Below are 11,601 nucleotides of genomic sequence, written 5' to 3'. Positions count from 1 at the left end.
GGTAAGTGCCTCCCCACAAATCGACCCGGCCTAATATACATACATATATTTCGGCATGCGCTTGAAGTAAAGGCAATGACGAGATTATTTATGTACATACAAATTTGTCATTTAAAACAAATAATATTAAAGTTTTTAAAACTGATGCAAATTCAATTGGCTGTCACTATGAAATATCATCTTCATTGATATTTTTTAGCAGAATCAGTAAATGAGATATTAACTATAACTAAAAAAACGTTTTCTTTGATTTTGTTGATTATTAAATCATAAAATATAAATATAATATATATATACATATGTGGCAGCACCGCCACTCATTTCGGAGCTAATTATAATTGTATTAAGCATGGTAACTCTACCTGCTACTTTTGCTATGTATGATTTTCTTTCCCGATTCCAGACAGCATCGAACCAACAGTAGCTGAAGAGTATCGAGGTTTGGAATCCCCACCGACATAACGTCAGACCGAGGGCGCGAATTTGAATGTTCAATTTATCGGTGTCAAACACCTACGAACTACGCCTTACCATCCACAAACCAACGGGATCGTCGAACGTTAGCACCGAACCCTCAAGTCAGCCATACTTTGTCAGGACAAGGAACATTGGACAAATTTTCTACCGATAATTCTTTTAGGACTTCGCTGCTCCTTCAAACCGGATATTGGGGCATCACCGGCCGAATTAGTTTTTGGGACGACGCTAGGCTTACCATCCGAATTCTTCATCGACTGTCCTGTACCAGATAATGAGACTGAAGTTGTTGCTCAGTTGCGACAAATAATGCGCGACCTACGTCCGGTCAACTCGTCTTGGCATACCACTCAGAAGTCTTTTGTGCACACAGATTTAAAAACGGGCGACCAGATTTTCATTCGCGATTTGTCGGTACGACCATCATTATCAGCTCCTTACAAAGGGCCTTACAAGGTTATTCATCGCTATCAAAAATACTTCACCGTCGACATTAACGATAAAGCAGTCAACATTTCTATCGACCATTTGAAACCTGCTTACACCGCCGCAGATCCCAACTAGTAGGGGAGTACTGTGGCAGCACTGCCACTCGTTTGGGAGTTAATTATAATTGTATTATGCATGGTAACTCTACCTGCTACTTTGACATAGAGCGCGACAGACTGCAAACTACATCTGTCAAATATTAAAATACACACGTTCTTATGGGCAGTGTTATTTTGACAGCTGCACGACTACACGTCTGCAGGCCGACAGTTGTCGTTCTCGCTAACTTCAATATCCTCCTATTTTTGCCAACGACAGTAGAGTTGACAGTAGAATGGAAGATAGAAAGAGGAGGTAGAGTGGTGATGCCACTAATATGTAAAATGTAAAATTATTCACAGCTCTAACAAACTTGACGTTATTTTACAAATAAAAGCATAAAATAGCTTTATTATAGCTCTATTATATAATTTGTAATAACAATTGATAATTCAAAACAAAAATATTTACCTATTTACTTATTTTTTGCATAAAAAATTTCACTTTGAACAAAATATTAAAATTTCATTGAAGTGAAAGGTATTAGTATGGCCACAACGAAATTGTGTACATACAAAATGGACAACTGCGTTGTTTTGTGTACATGCCGGCCATTGTGTTGTTGTTGCTTCTCAAAATGTACATGTAGTAAGATGAACAACGACGTTTTCAGTTCACTGTCGTGCTGCTGCAGTCTGTCGCGCTCTATGTGTTCACCACTTCAAATAAAATTCGAAGATCGTTCTCTTTCTTCTTGGAAACTCGTCGTATAAGGACGTACCCACACGAACGCTCTACATATGTATATGTATATCGGTATAAGGTTTGTTAGAAAAACGAAAATCATTAAATTAGAACTAGCAACACTCTCCCACACATACTTTCTCGTTTCTTCGTGGGATCATTAAAAATTAGTAAAATGAAGGCAATTCGTACATGAAAGTATATTTTTTTGTATTATTATTATTTTTTGTTTTTAATTTCTGTAAAAAGGCCTTTACTATACATTTTACTTTCACTGCTACTGAAAAATAATTTTTTGAGTCATATTTTTCCTGTAAACGATATTTGATGTTAATTTATTTTGTGTTAGCAATATATGTAAATTGTTTTCCATGACCTTCGACCCGCGTTAGACCAAAATACAGTTGGCCATGAGTAAAACATTATTATCGTAGGTCAATCCCTACGCTTTCGAAAGTTTGGCCTTGGGACGTGTTTGTAGTTAGAGCGAAAGATGTTTTCATCGGAAATAAAAGCTGTTTAAATGGGAATGGCAGATCACAAGGGCGGCGATATTAATCATGCTTTGATGATATCTGCTCGCGTACCAATTAGGGTTGTCGAAAAAATATCGATACATCGATATATCGATATAATTTTTTCAATGTAACAATATTTTTGAGCGATATTTATTGTTTCGATATATCGAGGTATCGATATAATATTATAAGTATTGAAAACGTATAAAAACGATATTTTTAAGATATAAAAATTTTAAATCCTCTTTTATACTAACTGTTTAATCCAAACAAATACTCCTCTGCATTACTCCCACAAATTACATAAAGTAATAGAAGCGTAATGCAGAGGAATATCAACCGCCCCAACTTCACTCAACAGGCCAAAGAGGAGAAAAAGAAAACATCTTTTCCCGCGTTTTTTACCAAAGGATTGTGGGCACACTGTTCGTCAATCATTCTTCTTAGAAATTCACAGTTTCAACTGAATACTTAATTCGTAGTTTCTAGAAGCGTCACTTAGTGTTCAGACGCCAAGAAGAGTGCAAGTGTTCAAAAATTAGCTTCAATAAATAATAAGTACAAGTGTTGGCTTTAATAAAAGTAATCTTCATTTTTACAACATAGGAGTGAAAAACAGTGAATACGGAAAACAACAGTGCGCCATCCCACGATAAAGCAAAACATTTTTTATATCTTTTTTCTCAAATACAACAAATGAAGTTTAATTCGACAAACCAACAGTGAGACATTCAACAAGTGAACACACATTTCGATCAATAACAACAACACAGGATAAAGGAATTATAATCCACTGCAGGTAATAACACTTGAGTTAACTAATCTAGCATTACATATACATATTTACACATTAATACAATTAAATTGGCTTTAATAAAAGTAATCTTCATTTTTACAACATAGGAGTGAAAAACAGTGAATACGGAAAACAACAGTGCGACATCCCACGATAAAACAAAACTGTCAAAAGAAATACGTTTAGAACATAGACGTAGAGGACAACTTTCGCCTGAACTCAGACCCACTCGCACTACCATAATTCCAAATTCCAAAAATTCTTCGGACATGAAATTCGGACATGAAAGAATTATGATAGATATTGCTGCAGCTTTAACAAACTCTTTACTTTCAACTTCAACCAGTGATGGCATGCCTAGCGAAATAAAGCAATATCTAGATCAGCCTATAATACTCAGAAAAGAGAATCCAACAAAATTCTGGTTTGATTGTCGTCATTTTACCCCAGTCCTTTCCGACATAGCTCTAAAGTATTTGATATCGCCTGCGTCCTCGGTTTCCTCGGAGAGGGTGGCATCTGCTGTGAATCTCGCAGTACGCAATAACAGAAGTCGGTTTACAGCCGAGCACGTAAATCAAAGAGTTTTTCTTATGTCTGTATCAGATAAATGTTGGTTTGATTAATAAATAAATAATGTGTTAATTTTTGTTCTTGATTTATTAAAAATTATGTCTATTGGTTAGTATTTATCTAGTAAGGTAAGATGATTAAAGTAGATTAGGCCAAATATTTTTTTTTTCATATCATACCGATATATCGATATTTTTAAATAAAAATATCAATGTCGATATTGATATATTCAAATATGACCGATACAATATATATCGATACTTTATTCAATTTCCGACATCCCTAGTACCAATTATTAAATTTGCAAGAAACGTGGAGGATGTTCGAGCAAGCAAATAACTGCGGCAATATTGCAACCCTGATGTTTTTTGCAGATACTCAGCTGATACTTAAACAAATATTTTGCAAATATTTTGCGCAGCGTGCAGGTGCATTGAAGAAGTGAAGTTTAAGAAGTCTTAAAAATGATTTTTTAATCAATTTAACAGTGGATAACTTGGTGGATAGTGAGTGTAGATTGCATCTTATATACAAAAAAGCAAGAAAACAAAGTTTTGCGTAAAAAACTAGCTTATGACCGAAATTTTAAAGAAGAGGGCAATAGTAAAATCGCAAAACTTTAAAACAATTCGATATATTTATCCCATTTTCGAATGTCTCGTGAAACACAATTAATGATAATAATTAGTTATAAACAAAAACAAAGAGCGATTTCGTTTGCCTCATTTTTTCCATCATAAATTTTGTTGATGCCGATTTTGTCACTTTTGCGCGCAAGAAATGTCAAAATTTGAGTTGCTCGAACGTTTGACATTTGCAAAAGTTGCTACATTTTTGCGTCGAACATGATGCTTTGCAATATTGCCGCAGTGATTGAGACTTGAACATCCCCGTGCTCTGGCGCATACCAAAAAAAATTTTGTTTTAGTTATTATTCACGCTATAGCTATTTCTAGAAAGTTGAGATCTATGTAGATCTCTTAGGCATTTTAAAATGAAAAAATGTTAAACAGTACTAAAGTAAATTATCTTGTTTATCGCTAACAATATTCTAAACTTTTAAAATATGTATATTATATGTTGACTCCTGCAAATTATTTCACTACTCCATTTTTCATTTTGTACAATTTGGTAACAAAATGTTTTGCTTCACAGCAGCCTCAACCTCATTTTACCACATTTTAGGGTTCTGCTGAGCTTCAGTTTTGTGAAATCGCCACATCTCATTCGTATTTCCAGTGCGCGTCATATTAAAATTTACGTAAATTACACTGGTAGTCACATAATTTGTGACATGAAAATTCTTAGGTGTTTCTAATGCAGTTTGATACCCTGAAGTCAAATCTGAAAACAGAATTTTTCTATCACCCACAGATATTGTGTAACCTGCGGTTTTAGATGTTACAATACTATTGTGATTAAATTGAAAGGTGAATTAATTTATACTTCGCGTGTTTTTCGAATCGATATTTTTTTTTTTGTAAGTTGGTAGTACTGTTAGTGACATCAATGCTAAATTTTACGTCAAAATATTCATTAGTATTTAGCAAATTCACATGACAACTCCGAGCAGTGGCCAGTACGTCAGGCACTCACTCCGAGGCAAAAAAACGTTACCAGTGAACCTCTAGTTGAGCAAGATCGTTTAACCTCTGCACCGTCATTGTTGTGCGTCAATAGTTTTTCACTATCCGCAAACAAGAAAACGATCTTTCTCCAGTACAGTTACTGGCAGGTGTACACACACACATACGAAGAGCAATATCCACGTTTGGGTAAATGGTTTGAAGACCTTCGGTTCGTAACCATTTCAACAAACTGACTGCACTCTTTCGCTCCTCATTTTTTATGCTGCAGTGAGAACGAAAATGAAGACATTCTTCTGTAAAATCGTCTTCTAAGTCATTATAATAAATTATTTGCAATGCCTTGGCATTATCTTCGACTTCTGAGATGTTTAGATTCGTCAGGTTGGTAATAAAATAAAATTTATTGTAGAGTAATTTATAAGCATCCCGACGTCTTTTTAGTTCTTCTGACAATGTATCAATTACTACTAAAAGAGTATTTATTCTAAAATTTTCACTGCCATTTTTTTGTTGCATCTCTTCACCTGTATTTGTCTCGCCAGGAAGCAGCTTACGCTTTCGATTGCGTCGAAAATCTTTTTCGTATTCCTGTACGAAGGAATATTCTCTCTTGTTTCGCCAACAAAATGTATTAAAGCCTCGTACAGTTCTATGACAATGGTAATGTCAATTTCCACACTCTGAAGTTTTTTACGTGTGGCGTTAATGCGATCTAGTAAACATCCCCAAAAAACAGCCATGGGGGCCGTTTCAGTTTCAAACGAATACCTCTTGCTTCGCATATAACGGTTCTCTTCTGTTGTGTGTCATGGTGACTAGCGCTTTATGGATTTCATTCCAGGATTCGCGTAAACTTTTGCATGCGTCTGCACGAGCTGACGAACGAGTCGTTGATAGACTTTTGACGGTGAAATGGGTTTGAAGGAGTTCCCAACGCTGAGTTGTCGCTGCAAAGAAATTGTATAAATCTCTGGAGTAGAGAAAAGAACGAACAAGCCTCATGGCCGCTTTCAACTGCACATTCACCTACTAAATTCAGCGAGTGTGCTGAACAGGGAACATAGTCGGCAAGGGGTGAAATTTCCTTTATTTTAGCTTGCAGGCCGTTAAAATTGCCTGACATGTTAACTGTTTTGCTGTTAATATTTCCATTTCAATTGTTTCCAAAACTTTGTTTCCCATAAGTCGAATGAACTCTTCGCATGTTGTTGAAGAAAGATAACTCATAAATCCTGAGCCTGGATTTCCATAACGTGTAATGTGTTTAGCTAAGAACGGATCGAACTCGGCGATAAGCTCTAAGCACATTAAATAATTTCCATTGTGGATTGATCCAAATTTTTCGTCGTGTCCTTTGAAAGGCAAACCACGTGATGCAAGTGCTTTTACGCATGCAACTACTCTTTTCAGAATGTTTTTCCAGTAATATATTTTTTCATCTAATTGCATTGTTAATGCGCGGTCAATGCGACCTAACACGTTGCTTCGTTTTTTGATATGCAGAAAAGATAATTTGTGAGTAGGCGAATTCTTATGAGTTGACACTCGATGATATGAATTTTTCCAGTCATTGAAACCTTCTTTTTTGTCGAACTGACTCTCCCCGCCATTAAAAAGCAAACAAGGAACACAAAAAACATATCCAGTACTTTTGGAATAAATTAGCCACTTTCGCGGAACTTTTTCACCATTTAGAAGCTGACGTTCGAGTAAATGTCTCGACAACAGTCGCGCTTTATCTTTGTAAATGCGCTCACTCTTGGGAAAATCATTTTGGATGTTGTGATTGGCTCCGTTCTTAGAAATGTGATCACGCGTGAACTCGTCGATTGTCCGTTTAGCTGGATCGTCGTTGATTTCGTAGAGCTCCTGGTCCGGAGGATTGGGCTGCACTCCTACTGCTGCCACTCCTCGTACGAGTGGGATATCTTCGGCTTGTTCTTTTGATATACTTGCCACATTGATCAAAGTATTTTCACTTGAAGACACTTTAGACACTGCAGAATCATCAGTTGACGGAACGCCACTACTACTTAGAACGTCGAGTGTTGGGTCAATAATAGGATCTTGAATATCTGTAGACGGTTTTCCAAAGAAATCGCCGAATTTCCGCGTTTTTTTAATCATACCCTTTTGTTTATCATCTTTTTCTTTAGCTCGCTTGCGATACTCTGCCCCACTTAACCTTACCCTTTTCTTTCCGTCCATATTTAACTATGTAACACAAAGTTTTTACGTGTGCGTGAGATAATTACAAATATTTATGTTAATACGTATAGGTATAATATAGCAGTGCATACACGTCGCATCGCGAATGTCGTTACCAAATTAAAGAAAAACTTAATCCGCTCACTGCAATTGCTATACGCACATTGTTGACAATCGCAGTCACGAGCGGGCAAGCGAGTAAGGCGTGGGTGGGGTGGAGGGGCAGCTGCTGGGCGCGGGGTCACAGCGGCGCAACGCACCACATGCGTGTTCGAACGAGCTTGACTGACATAACAATAGGTTAGGTACCTAAGTACCTATTCTTCTTAGATACTTTATATGTTCGATGTACGAAATTATTTATACTTTGATACGCAAAAATAGTGATTTAAGAAGATTATATAAGCATACGGTTAAGGTACTTTCCATTTGAGTTATTTCTTGTTAATCTTGTTGTTATCAGTGATTTTTTTGGCACGATTTGCCGCCCTTAATATCTGGCCGCCCTAGGCCCGGGCCTACTGGGCCTTAGGGCAAATCCGCCACTGTTTGCATTTTAAATTGGGTTTAATCAAGAATTTTGTTAAGGCAATGGACAGAAATGGAAGAGGGTTCTTGTATCTTAAACAAAAATTTCCAAGAGTCAGCAAAAATTATGGAGGACATTTTTGTGGGTCCGCAAATAAGATAACTAATTAAAAATGAAACATTTGAGAAAATGCTCAAATAAACTAAATGCGAGCCTGGAGTGCCCTTAAAAGCGTTGTTAAAAGTTTTCTTTGAAATGTGAGAGCTGACAATTACAAACATCTTGTGACTAAACTACTTATGGCCTATAAAAAAATGGGTTGCAGCATGTCCCTTAAAATTCATTTTCTGGACTCCCATCTGGATTTTTTCCCCGAAAATTAGGGGCCGTATGTGACGAATATGGGGAACGGTCCCACCAAGACATTTCTGCTATGGAGAAACGGTATCAAGGCAAGTAGAGTGCCAGTTTGCTTGCCGATTACTGCTGGGCATTGTTAAGGGATACTCCAAAAACAAAATATCGCCGAAAAACACCGACAGTAACATTTTAAGGTACTCTTTGGTTAATAAAATAATATAACAACAATATATCTATCGCTGTTTCTTACGCGGTTTTAGCCGAGTTTACAACAGCGCGCCTCTGCTTCCCACGACGGGTACTGTGTCGAATACTTTCAGAGGTGGAGTTTTTTCATCCATTCGGACGACTTGACCTAACCAGCGTATCAGCAGACTCTTGGTTCGCTGAACTACATATGTCAATGCCGTCGCATAACTGGTACAGCTCATCGTTCCATCAAATGCGTTATTAATAAAATAATATAACAACAATATATCTATCGCTGTTTCTTACGCGGTTTTAGCCGAGTTTACAACAGCGCGCCTCTGCTTCCCACGACGGGTACTGTGTCGAATACTTTCAGAGGTGGAGTTTTTTCATCCATTCGGGCGACTTGACCTAACCAGCGTATCAGCAGACTCTTGGTTCGCTGAACTATGTCAATGCCGTCGCATAACTCGTACAGCTCATCGTTCCATCAAATGCGTTATTTGCCATTGCCAACGCGCAAAGGACCATAAATCTTTCCCAGAAGCTTTCTCTCGAAAACTTGTAACGCCGACTCATCAGATGTTGTCATCGTACATTTCTCTGCACCATATAACAGAACGGGAATAATGAGTGACTTGTAGAGTTTTGTTTTTGTTCGTCGAGAGAATTTTAATTTTAAATTTTTTCTATTCAGTCATAAGTAGCACCTGTTGGCAAGAGTTATTGTACGACATTGAGTTATTGCGGCTGAAATTGTTGTTGTTGTCAATACTGCTTCCAAAATAGACGAAATTATCTACGATTTTGAAATTATGGCTGTCAGCAGTGACGTGGGAGCCAAGCCGCGAGTGCGACAACTATTTGTTTCATGTCAGGAGATATTTCGTCTTGCCCTCCTCGTTTTCCATCTAACTCGCTTCCTTACTCAGTCCGGAGAAAGCAGAACTAATGACCAATGATATCAATATTATTTTATCCAATAGTAGATTGAAGAAGTCGCACGATAGGGAGTCGCCTTGTCTAAAACCTTGTTTGGTGTCGAACGGCTCGGAGAGGTCCTTCCCTATCCTTTCGAAGCTTTTTTGCTCAACCTCAGTTTACACAGCCGTATTAGTTTTGCGGAGTAACTAAATTTAAACATCGCGGCATAAAGGCAGCTCCTTTTCGTGTTGTCAAAAGCAGCTTTGAAATCGACAAAGAGCTGATGTGTGTCGATCCTCTTTTCATCGGTCTTTTCCATGATTTAGTGCAAGGAATATCTGGTCAGTTGTTGATTTTCCACACCTTCCTAAAGCCACACTGATAAGGTCAAATCAGTTTGTCGGTGCCTTATATGCGATGTTGAGGACGCTTATACCACGGTAGTTGTCGCAGATTGTGGGGTCTCCCTTTTTGTGGATTGGACAGAGCGCAGTTAAATTCCAGTCGTCGGGCATGCTATAGTCCGACCATCTTCTACAAAGAAGGTGATTCATGTTCCTTATCAGTTCTCCGCAGCCGATTTGAAAAGCTCGTCCAGCAATCCATCGGCTCTCGCCGCTTTGTTACTATTCGAACTTCTTCATGGTCGGGCAATGAAACATATGTTCTATCATCATCGATTGGGGATTGTTATCTGAGACTGTTTTCTTCTTTTTATTGGTAGGGTGTTTACGTGGCCGTCCCCAAACCCAACGCACAACCCTGGGGAGGGGATGTTTCGCCTTCTCACTTTAGCTCGCCTTTATATGGATGTTTTTTGGGTATCCAGAGGATGCTTGGTCTAAGACCGGAAGTCGTGAGCTGCTTGGGCCATATACAAAATAATCATTTCTTGTCATTCCCAAGTGAATGGCGCTTAGAGAACTTTCCTATATTGTGTGAACTTTTACATGTGACTCTATTCTCCATTTTAAATAACAAAATAAACACATTAAGTTGTCGAAATTTTTAATTTTAAACGCAAATATTCCGAAAACTGCAAATTCTCGTCGAAGAGCTCGGAGCAGAGCTCCCTTTACGCAGGAACTCCTCGATGGGTTATCCCTCCTCGAACCATTACTATAATGGCGGAAGTCGCCTAAGTAAACATGCATCACGCGGCGGCAGCTTCAGCCGTCATAACGAGCAGGTTCACAGCGGAGAAACTAGCCAAATCAAATAAGGTAATCTGGGATCTCTCTAGCGAGAGACCTAGAACTTGCATAGTGGTCATGAACAATATTGAATCCTTCTGCAGGATCTGGTGGCGGTGCAAGCCAGGGTCTGGTGAGTGGTAAGTGGAGGTGAGTCTCTTTTAGAGTACAGCTTAACGATAGAGAATGTAGGGTGTGAACTCACATTCATTCATAACTATAAGCAGGAGAGAGATGTTGGAAATCACCTTGAGCAATGAGCCTGCGAACGGATTGGTCTCACAATGGAGAGTCTCGACGGAGCCATCCTTGTCAGACCACAGGATCGTAAGGTTCACGCTAAAGGTAGAGGTCAGACAACTCCCCCCTAGACGCAACCCTCTGAAGGCGAATTGGGACGCCTTCAGGGATATACTAGGCGAGGAACTGAGCAGACAGGGTCAGACTGATAATAGCGTTTCAGGCCCAGGATTGGAGAGTAGGCTATCTGAGCTGAACGGGTCTGTTATTAACGCTTATCATGGCAGTTGGCCCCTTAGAGTGCCTACAGACAGACGAAACTCTCCCTGTTGGTCTAGGAAACTAGCAGCCTTTCATAAAAAGGTACGTAGCCTATTTAACAAAGCGAAACGTACGGGGGTCTGGGAAGAATACAGGGGCTATCTCACCTTATACAATGAGGAGATTAGGTCTGCAAAGCAGGTAAGATTCAGTAGATTCTGTGAAAATGTCACCTTTACACCAGAAGCGTCTCGGTTGGATAAAGCTCTGGCCAGAGGGACAAATGACGCAGTAATAGCAATTAAAAAAGGTGATGGGACATTTACGACCAGTGCAGAGGACAGAGCCACGGAGCTCCTGCGGGCGCACTTCCGGGAGACTGTTCGGGAAGACCAATGTCTACCCGTGTTCGAACACAGGCCATCCCGCGAGCATTGGAGAATCACCAAACAGCTATTTACAGCGGACTCGA

General features: G+C 38.8%; 1 long non-coding RNA gene across 1 annotated transcript; it reads left to right on the top strand.

The window, feature by feature from the left end:
- The first annotated feature begins 1,769 nt into the window (after positions 1–1,769).
- LOC120771960 lies at positions 1,770–3,708 on the top strand. The gene is made up of 3 exons (XR_005705016.1): positions 1,770–1,828; positions 2,874–3,066; positions 3,171–3,708. It is a non-coding gene; the product is annotated as an uncharacterized LOC120771960 (long non-coding RNA).
- Positions 3,709–11,601: the final 7,893 nt, after the last annotated feature.

The sequence above is a fragment of the Bactrocera tryoni genome, chromosome 3, assembly GCF_016617805.1.
Source record: "Bactrocera tryoni isolate S06 chromosome 3, CSIRO_BtryS06_freeze2, whole genome shotgun sequence".
NCBI classification, from domain to species: domain Eukaryota; kingdom Metazoa; phylum Arthropoda; class Insecta; order Diptera; family Tephritidae; genus Bactrocera; species Bactrocera tryoni.
This window is presented reverse-complemented; position numbering and strand designations above follow the sequence as displayed.